Below are 16745 nucleotides of genomic sequence, written 5' to 3' on the forward strand. Positions count from 1 at the left end.
GCCGCTTGCCAACGGCCGGGACCACAGTGCTGGGTTCCCTGTGCTGATTAGGGCTCCTCAAAACATGCCGAGTAACACCACTGAGGAGTTGTTAACCTCAGTCCGTGTGTTGCTGTACAGAGCCTGAAGGGCAGGAGTACCCGCAGTGTACAACACGTTGGATTAAAGCAGACAACTTGGCAGAAGATGGCGAGGCAGCTAATGCTGCAGGTCAGCACCAAAATTGCCAGGCCCAGAAAAGAATCGCAATCTGAAAAAGCATCTCTCTTCATAATAGCGTAGGGCTGTTTGTCCTAACGCTGGTCTCACCTTCTTAACGGCAATTACACTCTTTGCTCAGCTAAGCTTTCACAGAATCACTAAGGTTGGAAAGGACCTTCAAGATCATCAAGTCCAACCATTAATCCAGCGCCACCATGTCCCCTAAACCATGTCCCGAAGTGCCACATCCACACGTTTTTTAAACACTTCCAGAGACGGCGACTCCACCACCTCCCTGGGCAGCCTGTTCCAATGCTTGATCACCCTCTCGATGAAGAAATTTTTCCTAATATCCAATCTAAACCTCCCCTGGCACAACTTGAGGCCATAACTTTCCTGGTGTTTGGAGGGGGAAGTACGACGGTATGAAACGCGACTGCTCAGCTCATCTGAGACTTCATCCGTCTCTTCTTCCAGCCCAAACTGTGAGACTTTTTCCAGTCTTGCAAATTATGAGGCTGTTAATTCTCTGCTGGCTCTTAAAGTGATTTAAATTGTTTGATGTACGCATGAGCACTGTGCAGTTAAAAGAAGCAGAGTTGCTATAGTAACTCTAACAATAAATATATAAACCCCGCTTAATCAAAACCTGCTTTTCTAATCAGGATTTTGAGGCCTGTCATGAAGTCTGTATTCTGCTGCTTTCCCCTCTCCATCAGCACGGCTGTGCTAGCTCTGAGTGATGTGGTACTGCACCTATAAACAAAGGGGATTGCTAAAGTAACATACAAGTTCATGCCTTTGCGCCTGGCTAAAAATAGCCCAAATTAAAGGCATTTTAACATGCCTGACTTAGTACCCAAATAGCATAAATCAATATTGCTGTAAGCCCATGTCATTTTAGACTGCTTGAGGATCTTGCCCAATATATCTAATGAACAGTTAATGCCTTGCTGAAATATACTGCATAACGCTTCCTGGTGAAAGAATGACTGTCTTGAAAGCTGTGTTGTAATTAGTCCCAGAAGAGGAAAACCTCCACCCCAGGGAATGGGATTTGGCAGGGCTGCAAGGGTCTGAAACTCCCAGCAACAATTTTTAAAGAGAGGGAGAGTTTTCGCTTCCAAACAGCACACCCACTACTTTTGCACCAGCGTTTTCTCCCAGCAGCTCTTTGGTATCGGTTAAATTCATTCTCAAATCTAGGCTCCAATCCACCAAACCTTTGTCAAGCTACTGGTTGGTGTGGAGAGGAAGTCTGGAGCGTGCTTCATGCCTCAACACAAACGTCAGTCTTGTTGGGGTGGGCAGCAGTGTCCTGGAGCAATGTGTCCGGCTACAGCTCAACCCAAACGTGGCTCATCCTCGGGCCATGGAGGTGCTTTATGTCTGACCTATATGGACGGCAATCCCATATAGCGTGGGACCCTACTTTCTCGAGCCTGTTCTTCATCTCATGCTAATACATAGCCACCCAGTGACTGTTACATTTATAGCTAATTCATGCAACCGCCTGTGCTATAGTACAAAAGCAGGAGTCATTTCTTCTTCCTCCTGAGGACTTGTATCACCATATTTGGTCCTCAACACAGAAGAGTTTCTTTTGGCGCGCGTGATGTTGTTGCTTTGCTGTTGCCAAGAGAACAACTGGGAGCCCTTGGCATTCCTCAACCCCTTAAAGCCAACTGTCACGGCTCTGCTATCTCTCTTGGCTGTACAGGACTGGCCGCAGGCAGTTTCACAGCTCACTCGCTACAGAGTGTGAATTCATTCAGAAATTTTTAATACAAGGGGAGAATATTTGATTATCGTAGCAAATTTCCCACACGTACGGGCCATTGCGCTTCACTGGGGTTCCCCTTCAGAGGAAGCCAGTGGTTTGTGAAGTAAAACGCAAACCCATCCGATCTCAGTTTGAAGGTGCACATCAAGGTGTTTCTCTTAAATCACCTCCACTCTCCTAAAACCGTGCTGTTATTTCCCATTTGAGTTTTCCTGGGCTTTTGATCATTTGCTGCTTGTTCCGTCTCTCTCTGCTAAATCACAGAGTCGAATACTTCCTGTTTCATTTTTCTCATGAATAAACCTTTACTGATGGTAACCAACTATGTCTGATAAATCGAACAGAAGACTTTTGTTTCCTGTCCTTGTGATAATCTTGTCTCTCCTTTCTGTAACATTTCTAGTTTATCAAATATCCTACTTAAAGCAACACCACCAGAGCTGGACTCGGTGTTCTTGTTTTTTATATCACTGACTGTTAATGTGAATTAAAAAAAAAATCACTTCTCTATTCTACTCACCTAGATCCAGGGCTCTTTTCCTTCCCTCCATAGTGCTGCCTCAAGACCTACACTGTCACTCCCATAAATACACTGATGTTGTAGCTATATATACACAGCTACTGAACGAATAGTTATTTAAGCAGTCATGTTAGTTTTTATCTACCTCCAATCTCAGAAATTTTTACAGCACAGACTGGCAGACAAGCCATCTCTCAGGAAGAAAGTTTCTGCAGCTTGATAAAAACTGGCATCTTCACCTTCCACTCTTTATTTCTATTAAAAAGTGCTGAGGCTTAACTCTATGTTTAGACTAACCCTCGTATAGAGAGATGACCCTACTGACTCTTCTCATTTACATTATGAGACTATAGCAGGAACTAGGCAGTAAAGATGATCGTTACCTCAAGGCAAGGTTTGTGAAGAAAAACAGTATCTTTTATCAGACCAATTCCACTAAAAGGTATTACTTCTCTCCACAAACCTTGGCTCTTTCACATCTCTAGAGCAACAACACTGCTAATTACCTTTGCATTGTTTCCATGATTTTGATTCTACTTCTGCCTAGTAATTTTTTTTGTATCTTTTAAAGTTATTCTGCTTAAAATTTCTCATGTAGCATTTTTGCAGTCAAATGTGTCCAGAGTATTCTCTGGCTCTGAGACCAGCTCTCATGGGAAGAGGCCACATCCATGCTATTAAAGTGTTTTACCATCCAAACCAACGTTCACATCCAGACTCTATTTTGGGAATAGTGTCTCCCATGCTAATACCCACACTGTCTCCAGCAATTGTTTGGGAACATGCTAGCTGGCCTGATCCAGAACTACGCCTGGGATTGTGCTAACCAGCGTAGATGAGAAAGCTCCAGCTCCTGCGGACATTTTGTGGCACTGTTAAATCTGTCTTGGTCAGGGATGATGTTGCTTAAACGTATATCCACACATGTCTGTAAGTCGTCTCAGTTAGGGAGCTTTGGCATGCGTGGATACAGGTCCTTCCCTTCCCTAGTTCTGATGAATTCCTTTGTCAGTGACTCCTCTAACTGTCGTTATAGGACAGTACATTAATTGTATGTTAACGGGTCTGGCATTTGCAGCTTTTTAATTTATGTTTTACTTTCTCTGCTTTTGATCTGGTGCCTCTTTTTAGGCTGGTGACCCGTTTGACCTCAGATCATTGGTTGCTTCTACTCCGTTGAGCTCCTGAACAGCCAGGGATGTGGTGCCAAAACCTGAGATGGTCTAACCGGGTGGTATTTCATCTTGTTTTTCTGGCTCTTCCTCCGCTTCCTTCAATTTTCAGGTTCTTCAGCCCACCTTCAACCCTGCCACACACTACTTTCCTTATCCTGACCAATAACCGTCTCCTCACTCCTCATTTTTGCTCCATTGATACAGCCACACAGCCAAGTAGAAGACAGGGTTGCAGTTTGCACAGACTTACCTGTGCTGGACCCGATCTGTCCACCACGGTGAGGCCAGAAGCAAGTGCACTGTGAAGGAAAGGCTGCCCAGCTCCTGCCTTACCACTCGGGGCACAGACCACGGGTACCACGCAGAGCTGCCCTCGCAGGGGGAGGCCGCAGCCTTTTTGGTGCCTTCATCCCCTAATAAATCTACTTTTCTGCTGGGAATCAGAGTAAACCCCTTCCCCTTCTCCACCGCTGCTAGTTGTATTAGTTGCATTAAAAGCAGGTAGATTCATAGGTGCTGTGGTCAGAGCTCTCGGCTCTGGTGCAGGCACACAGTGACCCTTACCTACACCATCCTCAGAACTGGGACCTTCCCTCCAGAGGTCATCTACAGCACCCTACCTCTGCCCTTCTGAATCACTTTCCTTAACATCACGTTTCTTATATTTCTTCTCAAGTGGCTGAGCTGCTTAACTATCTTGATGGAAGGACAGCAGGACACGGCCTGAACTGAGGCTGGCAGTTTAGGCTCAGGAGAGAAACCTTGTGTCTTTAACGTGCCTCCTTTAACCGCAGAAGTAACCAATTAATTTTCATCGTGAGGCTCGAATGGTTTATCGCTCTGTCTCCCTTTTGTGTGATTATCCGGGAGGGAGCTGAGCACTAATGTCACACTCGCAGACATCCCATGCTTGCAGCTCCGTAGTGAAAATGGCAAGTGGGGTGAAAGTGCAGCTTTGTTGGTAGAATTGTGTTAGCAGTGGGCCCTACTCCAGCGCAGTGATGTCATTCAGGGGTTGCATCTATATCCACATCCCTGACCAGAATAACCAGATCAGCACAAGTCTGTGGCATCAATTTGTGGCTTTGAGACTGTTAACTCAAGCATGAAGTAGAGCAAGTACGGAGGGGAAGGACTGCCCTCTTCTGATCGCTCGGTATATGTCAAGTTGGGATTATCCTGCCTATATTTGACCAAAATGGGTATAAAAAGCACAAAAACTTAACACTAAACTCACTATGAGCTTAGAAGTCCTAAAGTCCCACTGACTTCTGTTAAACTGGAACGAGGTGTTACTCGACCATCTCAGGGGAGAGTCGTAACCCCACCAGTAAGGGTTTGGTGACATTGCATCTGAGTTTCAGCTCTTGAAATCAGCATACAGCGCTTTTCTGTCTCCCAGCTAATACGGCGTGTATGTGTACTGCAGAATGAGAATGGGCCTGACTGGGGCTCATCAGAGCCAGTGTTGAGACTTTAAAGTTAAAGGGCGAGTCCCATCAGCTTATGCACACTCAATGGCTCGTGCTTCTGCTTTAAACGGATGGACACCACGCTCTCAGCCTGGGCTTCCTGGTGTCTCAGGCTTGAAACTTTCTCTTGAAACAGACAAAAAGAACAGAGAAACCTGCCAAAAAAAGATCCATTAACCTTCACAGGTCTCCAAATTGTACCAGCTTGAGAGGTCAAAGAGTGAATTTTCTGTGCTTGCTAGCACAGCGTCATCATCCCCGCCCGACTTCTCTATAAGGCTAGCAAAGGATAGCATCCTAACCAGGGCAAGTGAGAAAAGAGACTGTGAGCTGAGCAGCAGAGTACCATCTTGGCACTAAAGAGAAACGGCTTTTGCTTTTGGAGCTACCGTTTCCTTGTTGAACGTTGCTGAAGGGCAAAGCAATCGGTGGGACTCTGCTAAAGCAGGGTTACAGCTGCTGACCCGCAACATTACATCTATGTCCTGCTTGGGCTCCTTCGCATTGCGAGTCATTCGACATGTACTCTCACTGGCCACGTATTGTTAGCTGAATCACAAAATCTAACTCTTCCTGCAGGAGAAGGTTGATATTAAAAACATGCTCAAGGAGAAGCAATTACATGATGAGTTTTTACATCTCATACAAACAATAAATCCTTTACATCAATTGTGCGTCGTATCACTTCCCAGAATGCGCGGGCATCTGGATTTGGAACAGTGTCAGACGTCTTTCTTATGAGATACCCAGATAGAGGGTTATGAGCCAGATGATACAAAACCTCTGCTATAAAGTGATCCTTGGCACTTATTCAGAAGCTCTGCTGTAGTTTAAATTACAGAGAACCTAACTCCATCAAGATTTCATCAGCACTGCTGGGAATGGAAGTCTCTGATTCTTGACAACTTCCACAAACAAGATTTTTCTCTTTTCTGAGCGCGAGGGAACTTGAGTCTCCTGAAAATTCAGACCTGTTTAGCTAGCAAGGTTTTTTCCAGTTTAGGCTTATTTTCCTCAATCCAAGGATCAAGTGGGCTGAGGCTGAATGAAGCCACTGCCGAAAAGCACTTGAGGATAAAAGACGGCATGACACAGAGCTGCAGAACCAGAGACTTTACCTCTGCTCTGAGCCTGCTGGCCAGAGGTCTAAAGGCAGCATGCTGAAAGAAGAAGGTCATCACAGAAAGCTGTTAGGAACAATTTAACCTCAGTAAATCGATGTTGGTTGCTCCTGATCGCCTTTATCCACTTCAGGTGCTCAGAAATGCCTTCCAGGAGGATTTGCTCCCTTTTCTTTGCAGGACCTCAGCTTAAACTGCCTGACCTGCAGGCTGGAGCAATCCCTTCTATCCTGAGCAGGGTTTTGGGGTCCCTTTGCACCCCTGCTGTTATTTAATGCACTCCCAAGGCTGCTCCTCCACCGCTCCAGGAGGAGAAGTTGAAGACCGGCATTCTCTAATCGGGAAGCTGCCAGCAGAAGCTGTTAGACGCTGTCAGAAGCAAAAGCCTCCAGATGCCAACCCTCACCGCAGCGGTCCCGCGAGTCCCCAGGGAAAGCGTGTGGCCAGGCCTGGACTCAGTCAGTGTGTATTTTCTGCATGATTGAGCCCAGGAGAGTCAGTTCATTACCCTCCCTCAGTCTCAGCCGTTCCCCACAGCTCCTGCAGGCTGCAAATTGCAGCCATCAGATCATACAACATACCTGTTGCTTTTTGGATACTTTACTTTCCAGCAGTGCATACAAAGGCCTGAGCCAGAAGACATTGTACTTTTTCAAGCACCAGGTTACTGTTCAGAAAGATTCTGACTTATTTTGAGCTCCCCTCAATAGATCACATGTCTCTCTCTATGAGAGAAAAAGCAGTCTCCAATGTTATTTTTTAAAAAACTGCTACAAAGCATGAGCCTCTTGGGTTTTAAAAGCCACCTAATTTAACAGGTACACCCATCAGCTCGGTCAGAGGTTCCTCCTGCCTTCTTTGTCAGAGGGTGCAGTGAAGAGACCTTCCAAGCTGAAGATGGGAATTTCTGGTTTTTAGACACATTGATGAAATCCGGGTGGCCTCGGCGCCTGCGCAGTGCGGACTCAGGTCACCGAAACCAGCGTAATTTCCTTTTCTGGTCTAACCTCTTGTTACTTAAATACCAAGCCAGGCTAACAAAGTGCTTAGCCACACACATGCACGCAACAAAGTGCAAGAGTAATCCCTGTTGTCTTAAATGGCTCTGCCGACCTGCTCGATGATCGTGTGCCGAAATACTTTGCTGAAGAACACCTACCTGATGTGATTCGGCAAGACAAAGCATCTCCTGGCTTCATTCACAGGAGTGGGGGACGCTCACCACCCTGCAAGCCCAGACCTACAGCTGCTCGTCACGGGTACTAGAAAGGGAAGCCTTCTGGAGGATGTAAGGCCACGGTGGGGCTCTCTCCCCGGGCGGTGTCATCAGTCCGAGTCCCCCGTGGGGCTGATCTGGAGGGTTTAATCCAGGCAGTGAATTAGAAAGGCCAGGAACCCCACTTTTATCAGCTCCCCTGCAGAGGGCGGCCCGTCCTCGCCCAAGACAGCTCACAGCTCCAGGAGCTGCACAACTCGCAAGTCAGTCAGACTTCAACCTGGAAACGCAATTCTTCCCACCTGCCCTCCAGAGCAACAGCCCTGGCTTGGGGACATCCTCCCGAAGCAGATCCTTGGCTGGCTGCAGTTCTGCACCCCAGGTGCAAACAGGCCTCCAGTATCTGGTGGGAGTCCCTGAATCCACCACTTCTTCCACCCACTTGCTCAGCTCCCTACCCAAGGCTTCCTGTCTCCCAAGGTTTCTCCCTCCACCTCCTCTTTTCTCTATCCATCTCCTCAAAGAGCAGATCCTGGCTCTTCTACGGCTGCTGCTGAGCAAACAGCTCAGTCCGGCAGGAACCTCAGCCAGAAACAGAGTCACATGCTGGGGCGTGTGGGCTCCATGTCTGCCCTTTCCCTGGAGGAGGTGGGTTTCTTGCAGGCTGCCACTCAGCCCATCTGTGATAACTTCACTGCCCTAAACTAGATTGATCTTTAAAGGTCCCTTCCAACCCAAACCATTCCGTGGTTCTATAAAAGCTTAATGACTGGAGAAAAAAAACAGAGGATACCTCACTCTTTTCATCAATTGGTCTCAAAGCATTTTTTTGCATCCTCCATTTTACAGATGAGGTTGAGGATGCTCAACACACAGAGCCGGGGTGAATTTACCCCTGGGCACCCAGCAGACCAGGGAGCAGGCTGCAGAGCGAGTCCCAGAGCAGCACCCTGCCTTGCTCCTAACCACCGAGTCGGGAAGTAAGAGTTGGCTAATGGAAACCCAGTATGTGCACAGTGATGCTCATCTGAAGATGCAGCTCCTGGGGGAGCAGCTCAAAGTGGCAGGCGAGAGGATGGAAGACCTTAGCATTTACTGGCAGCTACTGTGTTTGTGGGCTTGGGGAACATCATTTAGAGCAACAAAATACCTGCTGCCAGAACAGACCCTTGCCGGGTGGAGAGACAACAAGCAGGTCTTGCCCATGTCTGGTTTTTAATGAGCCAGTTCAGTCAGCGTGAAATGTCAGTTAGCGTCTCTGGAGACAGAGAAGTTGCAGCCAAAAGAATAAACTAAGGCTCCTGCTGTTCAGCCCCTCTGTAAATGGCTCTGTGATTAAATATTTCAGTTTGTTGCTCAGCGGTTCACGGGATGACATTTTTGCCACCATTGCCTTCACTTTCCTGTTTGTTTTCCCATCAGAGACTGAGCGAAGGCACAGCCTGGCTGAGGATTAAGGGGTGACACACAAACAAACTGCCGCTGCCAGCTCTCTGCAGACGCACGACTCTGCGTGCCAGCACCGTCTCTGTTCCCAGCCAAGCCTGGCCCTCTCCTGAACCTCACCCACACCAGGAAAGGCCCGTCCAGCTCCGGCAGAACTCAGAAGATGGTGGGGTGCAGCTCCAGAAGCAGACAGCAGGATGAGATGTACAGCAGCCATGGCCAAGAGACGGCATGGGCCACGCACGCACGACGTGAGCCCGTTTTGCTGCTAATTTTGGCCAGAAAAGGTAATTTCTCTGCATCGTTTTGTAGGAAGAGAATATTATGAGCTACCTTGGTTGGTGGGACCACAGAGGGCTGCAGCTGCTCAGCACACTGAATTAGTGGCAGCAGCACTCAAATGTAAGGCCGTGTTCTGCTGGAGTGACAGCCTTTTCAGCCTGCAATGAATAACCATCATATACCATCTTCTTTGGAGAGAGAGGCTTTTCTTCTTCCTTCCTTTCACAGCTGACAGTTGCATAGGATTACACAGGCAAAATCTGGAGGCCCCTCCAAATCATTTTTGCCTGTTTCCAGTAGGGCTGTCTCTTATTTCTAGACCTCTCTGGAGACTGTTTATCTACACTGGACAGGCGGTGGGAGTCTGCACGTCCCTCTTGCCTTGCCTAGCCTTCCTTACACCCGGCTGTGCCAAACAGAATCACAGAATCATTAAGGTTTTGAAAGACCTTTAAGATCATCAAGTCCAACCGTCAACCCAACACCACCATGCCCACTAAACCATGTCCTGGATTGACTCTTGAGCCTGAGGAGACCTTCTCTCAGTTGAAGGTCTCCTCCTCCCCAGCAGCAACTGCTTTGGCGACTGATGAATCTTCATCACTGGGACTTGGACTGATGACACCGCCCAGGGAGAGAGCCCCACCGTGGCCTTACATCCTCCAAAAGGCTTCCCTTTCTAGTACCTGTGACGTGCAGAAGAGCTGCAGGGCTGGTGATTTGACATCAAGCTTTTCCCCTTGCAGGGAGAACTAATGGGATCACACCTATTTGGCATACGTGTGAGCAGCGAGGAGCGGCTGTAGGTCTGGGCTTGCAGGAATCTTCCTTGGTAGGATGTGAATGCTGTCCATCCACAAACTTGGTTAAGCTCATCAAACTCCTAAAAATATGAGCTACTCACCCAGGGATGGAATAACTGAAGTATCAACCACCTCCAGCAAGCGCAAAAAGCAGATGATTTGTATGTGGACAGCTCAGCTCCTCTGTGCGTTTGCTTGGTGGTATCCCGTGCTCCTGGTGTTTTTATTCCTCCAACAGTGCCAAGAAGCTCTCATCATGGAGAAGGAATTCATATCTCCAGAGGCGAAGGAGGCTGAAGAGATGTGGCTGAGCTTTGTGATGAGAGAGAAAGATGGAACTATAAGGATGGAAACAAACCTTTCCAACCCGGAGGCCTGATCCAGAGGCTCCCCATGGCATTCAGTACATGAAACGTGTGCATTTCTATATGTGCACACATGCACAGAAGATCTGCTGTGCCTGGCTGAGCCCAGTTCATGCACTCTGTGTGTTTCCTTCCACCTTCCACCTCCTGCAAGCTGCTTACCCGGATGACCGGCGGCTTCCCGGCACCCAGCCGCTCATGAGCACAGGTCCCTTGCAGAACAGAGCAAAAATGCTTCGGGCTGAAACCATTTTCTTCCCTTACTGCGTGCTATTGCTCGTCAGGGGAATTTCATCACCTCTGGATGCTCATGTGCTCTCTTCCCACCCTATCTCCCGTCGGCAGTGTGTTTTCACTGTCCTTCTCTCACGGGGAGATGCAGCACTGAACTTGTGTAGGAGAAGAGTCTTTTCACCGTGGCTCTGTCCTGCATACTGCTGCTAGCACTGGAGCAGTTAACAGTGGCCAGCAGGATTTGGGGGCAGACAGCATATATTTTTAAAGGGAATTTTTCTTTATTAAATTGTCATTCCAAAACCTATTTCATCCCATCCATCTGACATTGACCCACCCTATTGTTCCAAGAGCAGTGAGGTGACTGCACGGAAAGATGACGGCGCTGGCTGTCCCATCACCCAGCCCCGTTTGCAGCCAGATGGTTACTCATCCTGGAGCTCAACCTCCCTTTATAATTGGCCCTGGCTGAGTTCAAGTTGTTCCATTGATCTTCACTTCCCTCCTGAAGGGCCAGCGGGACTAACGGAAGTGCCCCCAGATTTTGAAATAGTTACCGCAATAACCATGGAGAAGCATCCAGCCTGGCACTGCCTGCTCAGTCCCGGAGTGGCACAGCTCACTGCCGGAGGCACGGCATTCCCAGGGCGGTCGCTAACCTGGCGTTGCCCTTCTTGCACTGAAATGCCAACGTGCAGCAGAGGAGAAAAGGCAGGGGGAAAAAAAGTGTGAACACAGTCAGCATTGCACCCACATTCGTTGACTCAAAAACCCAACTGGTTTGCATGCAATTAGACATATAGCCCAGCTCCTTTTAAAGAGTTGTAAGAATTGCCCAGTGATGCCTCGCTGGTTTTTGGTGGCAGTTATGGAAGGAACAGCCATGGCAGGCGGCAAGGGATGGAAAAGCACAGACCATGGCAGCAAGATGGGGCATCACCACCAGCTCATTCCCTCCTGCTCCCCGCGCACCCTGGGCAGAGCTGGCGGGCGCTAACGGGTATTTACAGCACTAGAGGGGGCGGCAGCAGCCCCGGGTGCCCGAGCAGCGATGCCAATGGGGGATGCGAGACAGGAGCGAAGGCTCTGCAGAATTTGAAGATTTTGTAACTTTAGCAGCTGGTTGGTGACGGTGGTTTTAGCCAAGCTGCGAGGTTCAGGCTGCTCCACTGTGGATTGATTTCATTAGACTTGGCACTAGACTTAGGCTGGTCAAACCAGTTTTATAAAGTGTCCTTTTAGTGCAGAGCTGTATAAAAATAGGATATCATGAGAAACTTCTTACTCTTCAAAAAACCCCTGAATAAATCACAGTTCTTCTCTCTGCTATCCCTGATTGATTACAGAGCCAATCCCACACCCCGGTTATTCTTACCTGCTCCATTCTACAAGCCTGGGCTATCAAAGTTTTACTTGATTACCCCAGATTTTGCCCCAGATATTTATACCATCACCAATATGACCTAGGTGGGAATCGCCATGACCTTGAGGACAGAGCTAGTGCCCGAGCACTAAGCGGTCATCAGATGTGCCCCAAGTGGTTCTCACCCATGGACACTGAAGCACAGAGGGTAAGCAGAGAGTTCAAATCACACCTTAAAGCACCTTTACCTACATCTATTGCCATTTTCTGGGAGGAATATTAGGTGTTGCTTAAACTTAAAACAATATACTGTCTATGTGTACACACAAACACTTCATGCAATAGTGACATATCACAGGAATTAATGATATTTTTAGGTATAGTCTGTCTTGTCAAAGATGTACTTGGGTATGTTCTCTCCAAAGCTCAATAAAATTTTATACAGACTTCCTAAAACACCTGCTTATTTTCACTGCAGCATTAATCAAAGCAACCCTTTCGAGATCCTTTTGTTGCAACCTATTCTGCCCCAACCCAAGAGCCGACGGAATAAGATCCTGGGAGAAAAGATTGTCTTTCTAAGACAGATTCTTCTTTTTTTTTTGACAAATAAAATCCTACTCTTTGAATTTAGCAATGAGATTGTTATAAACCAGCTCCGACAGAGGCCAGATGGCCGTTCAAAATACCGCGGTGAGCATGGTCTCGGAAAGTGACGTTGCACTTTGAAAGGACTACATTCACCCGAGTATTGTACTACTTCAAAATCAAACTCTGCCTTTGAAAATGTCAAAGGCAACTATTCACGGGCAAGCACCATATGGTCTATTTGTCCTCTTCAACTCCTCTTACAATCCATCGAAAAAAAAAGAACATTTCAGACCTGAAATAACTGCAATGCCACATTATACAATGCTCTCACCACAAGCTCTCCAAAATGTTAGATGGTGGCATAAAATTGCTCAAATACGTGTTTGTCTTGGGTTAAAAGGGACAGAAATGATCATGAGCAGTCCAGTCTCCAGTAGCTCTGCTTGTAATACTCATTGACACGGTGCTGTGGTTTTACTCTGGGATCCAGGTGTGACTTGCATAGGAAAATGCAAGACTTCCCAGGATGTCCCTAAAACCATATTTAAAAGTAAGCTGAAGTTGATTTTTTAATGACTCTAATGCTAAAGCTCTGAAGATCTGGTTAAGACAGCTCTGTGATGCTGTAACACCTGCGGAATCCCAACACGATTAAAAATAAACTCCAGTAAAAATTGTCACGTATTTGTGACTGGGGAAGAAGAATCACCAGGCCAGCAACTGAACCGCCGGAAGGATCATTTTGACATTTAAAGGTGTTTTTAAGAGCAGCTGAGCAGGCAGCTGCAGCCTCGTCTCCCTGATGGACTCCCAGGCCCCAAACTGTGGCCAGTGCCTGGCTGTAGTGGGAGGACAGACCCTTGCATGGAGGCCACCACGAGCAGTTCCCACAGGTTCGGGGCGGGGAGATGCTGCTCCTTCTGTTCTTCTTCAGATAAAACCATGTAAAAGACGGGCCACAACGGCTGGGACTTGCAAGGGCACTTATGTACCTGATCACTGGCTTAAATGCCAGCCTCTAGACCTGAGGTCCTCCTCAGCTTGGAGACATCTGCAGTCCCTCTGCTTCTGTCAGTGAAGTCCCCGGCGTTGTCATTGCGGTGCCTCTCCACGTCACCAAACAGGACCACATCGCTCACTCCCGAGCCTCGGAGGGCACAACGAGCAGCCTCCGTCCCTCCTGCCTCTGCTCGGCACACCCACACCAGCACATCTCTACATCCAGGGTGTCCACCCATCCCAGTGCCGCGTGGCCTCAGTGGCCCAACACACCATCTCTACTATTAACGATAGCAACGCTCCTTTTTTTTTTTCTCTTCAGCAAATAAGTAACATCTACAAATTCGTTGAAATACCTGATGGTTAACCTTGCACTGAAATGATTCTTCAAGCAACTGCATAATGAAGCAGTTTGCAGAAGTCACTGTGCCGGTGACGAGATCTAAATTCCCTCCCCGTGACCCTGAGCACTCAGATGGGCTGCACCAGCCAAAGCAAAGCTCGGTGAAAAGCCACCCAACACCAAATAACCCCAGAAGGCAAATATTCATGCGATACAAGCTCTAATTCAGGTGTTCGTGATCATTTGCGTAAAAAACCTAGATGCGAGCACTGGGATAAACACTTCAAGTCTCATAATAAGCAAAATAATTACACGTTACCAAGCAAAGAAGGCTCAGGCCTTAAACTTTATTGTTGTAGATGAGAAATAAATCTGGCTTGTGATCAGCTGAGCACACTCAGGTAACAAATTAAAGCCACCCCTCTCGTTCCCCCCACTCTCCCAGCCTGTGACACCGAGGTTTTGGAACAGCATTATATAACAGCTCACGAACCGAGATGGAAAATCCGGAGCAGCGGCAATGAGCTCCATTCGCTTCTTTTGAAGTTAATATTAGACTTTAACTGTGGGGCCCCAAGCTCCCACTCCTCCTCAGAAGACAATATTCAAAAGCAAAACAGTTACTTTCACGGCCATACTAAATAGTCCTGCACACCTTTGGAGAAGACGTCCGAATGTAACAGCCCACAGAAAATGGCTTCTGGTTTCAGAGGACGTGGCGACTGATGTCCGCTCGGGAAAACGCTGGCGTGGTTTGATCGCTGCCCATTTCACATGTCAGCACATCTCCGTGTTTAACCCAATGGTTGCAAATAGTTGCTGAATCTATCAGAAAAGAGTTTTAAAAGTCAGCTCTCGCATTGCCGATCTTATCCTTCAGGTTTAAACTCCACCAGCTCCCAAACATCGAATTTTCAGTTGATGCCTCCGTCTGCAGTTTGTGCGTCTCCCATCAGAGGCTGGGCGTTATCTGCTCCTCCCCGGCGGCACCACGGAGCGACGGGGCACAACTGTGGCTGCTGCCTCCTCCTCTCTGGGCACACACTCACTTGAGCGCCGGCAATCCCGTTCCCAGCCTTTGCCGGCTGCTGCCGGGTGCACGGCAAAGCTGAGCGGGACCACGGGCGGTGAGTTGTGGGCTCACGGGGCCGGATTCGGATCCGCTCCGCTGCAGGGGCGGCCACTTCTTCAGCGTCTGAGTTTCTCCCACCATGAGTAAAAGTGCTGAGCTTTAGTTGAGGTATATCAATAATCTGCAACACACTGGAAACCAACCTTCTGTTTCTCCCTTGTTTCCCCTTTCTAAACTGCTGTGGGGGACATACAAATACTCGAAGCAACGACCAGAGCCCAGTGGCTTTGCCTTCCAGATGCCTTCTCCACCCCTGCCCCAGGACTTCCACCCCATCCCACCCATGCAGCCAGCAGCCTTCACACCTGTGCTGCTAATCAGCTGGAGTAACGGCATTTCAATCAGCCTAAGGAGAGATCTTCACAGTAAGAACCAAGTTTTTGGGCTTGTCAAGGCTTTGCACAAGCTCTCCTACAGCTAAACCTGTACCTGATCCCACCAAGAACAGAAATCAGGGTTAATACAGCAAATGCTGCTGTTAGTTATCATCCGGGTCTCAACATGAGTTTTCTTCACATCTCAGAACATTTAGTAGATTGCTTGTTAAAAGGGTAGAAATAATTCATATAGGAACAGTAGTTAAATATGGACCTTGGAGTTACTAAGTACAGTAGCTTCTCTTTTACAAATGAAAGTAGTGCTGGAGAGCACAGTGACACGATGGCGAGGAAAGCAGAGATTGGCTTTTATGACACTATTTACAGGTTTTCCATTTAAAAAACTGCCAAGTTTGATTAAATATGAGTATAGAACATTTCCTCCACATACAAACTGTTGTTAGCTGATTAATTATTAAGGTGCTCAGAAGTGTGGATGAAAACAGAAGTTACAGTAGATGAGTTGTGTTTGTGTCTATTTACAAAGCATGCTCGGTTGCCTGCTGACACCAGCGTCCTCCAAAGAAGCTGGAAGCAAAGTGGCCAGTTACAAATCTAATGCCACAGGAACTGTTTTCTTCACATCTTTGTCAGAAGGGAAAATAGTAGTATTTTCATTCCTTTTTTTATTAGCAAAGGTGGGTGCCTTTGCTGAGTCTGTGTAGCTGGTGGTGCCAGGCAGCATCGCTCCGTGAGACACCCTGTTTCTAGCTCTCGACTCCTGTCCAGCCCTGACCACCAGGATTTGCTGGTCTGCTGGGCAGCTGCCCGAGGCAGGACTCGCAGCACCGGGTTGTTACACTGAAATGCACCGTACGTGGCCTCCTACGTACTCTGAGAGCTCAGATCTACCCCGTGCAATGGAAGAGAGAATTTGTGTGTGAGAAACCAAGCAAGGAGAATGTGCTTTGCAAAAAATTTGTCTTCCCATCAGAAAAAATAAAATAAAATCCCGTGGCCCATATTTTGTATGTTAAATTCCTTCCCCATTAACATTCTTGAAGAGTTATTTTCTGTCTGATGGGCAAATTCTACCTCTAGTTCTATTCTCTGCCGATTGACAGCTGATGGACACTGCCTGGCATCGCTTCTTTCTGTACCGCCTGTAGTCACACGGGTGCCTCAGAGGAGCTCAAAGTTTTGGGAACCTGTCAAACCAGGAGGGGATCTGACCATAATGAAAATGCTGATTTTTGTCCTCATCATTTTAAGATGCTATAGAAAAAGAAAGGAAATGAAGTTGTTTTGACTTCTGTTTGTAAACTTATCATGTACTGTCACCTTTCCCTCGTACATTTAAGTTTCAAACAAGTCCCAGAGGT

This window comes from Phaethon lepturus, unplaced genomic scaffold (genome assembly GCF_000687285.1).
Source record: "Phaethon lepturus isolate BGI_N335 unplaced genomic scaffold, ASM68728v1 scaffold258, whole genome shotgun sequence".
Lineage (NCBI taxonomy): Eukaryota > Metazoa > Chordata > Aves > Phaethontiformes > Phaethontidae > Phaethon > Phaethon lepturus.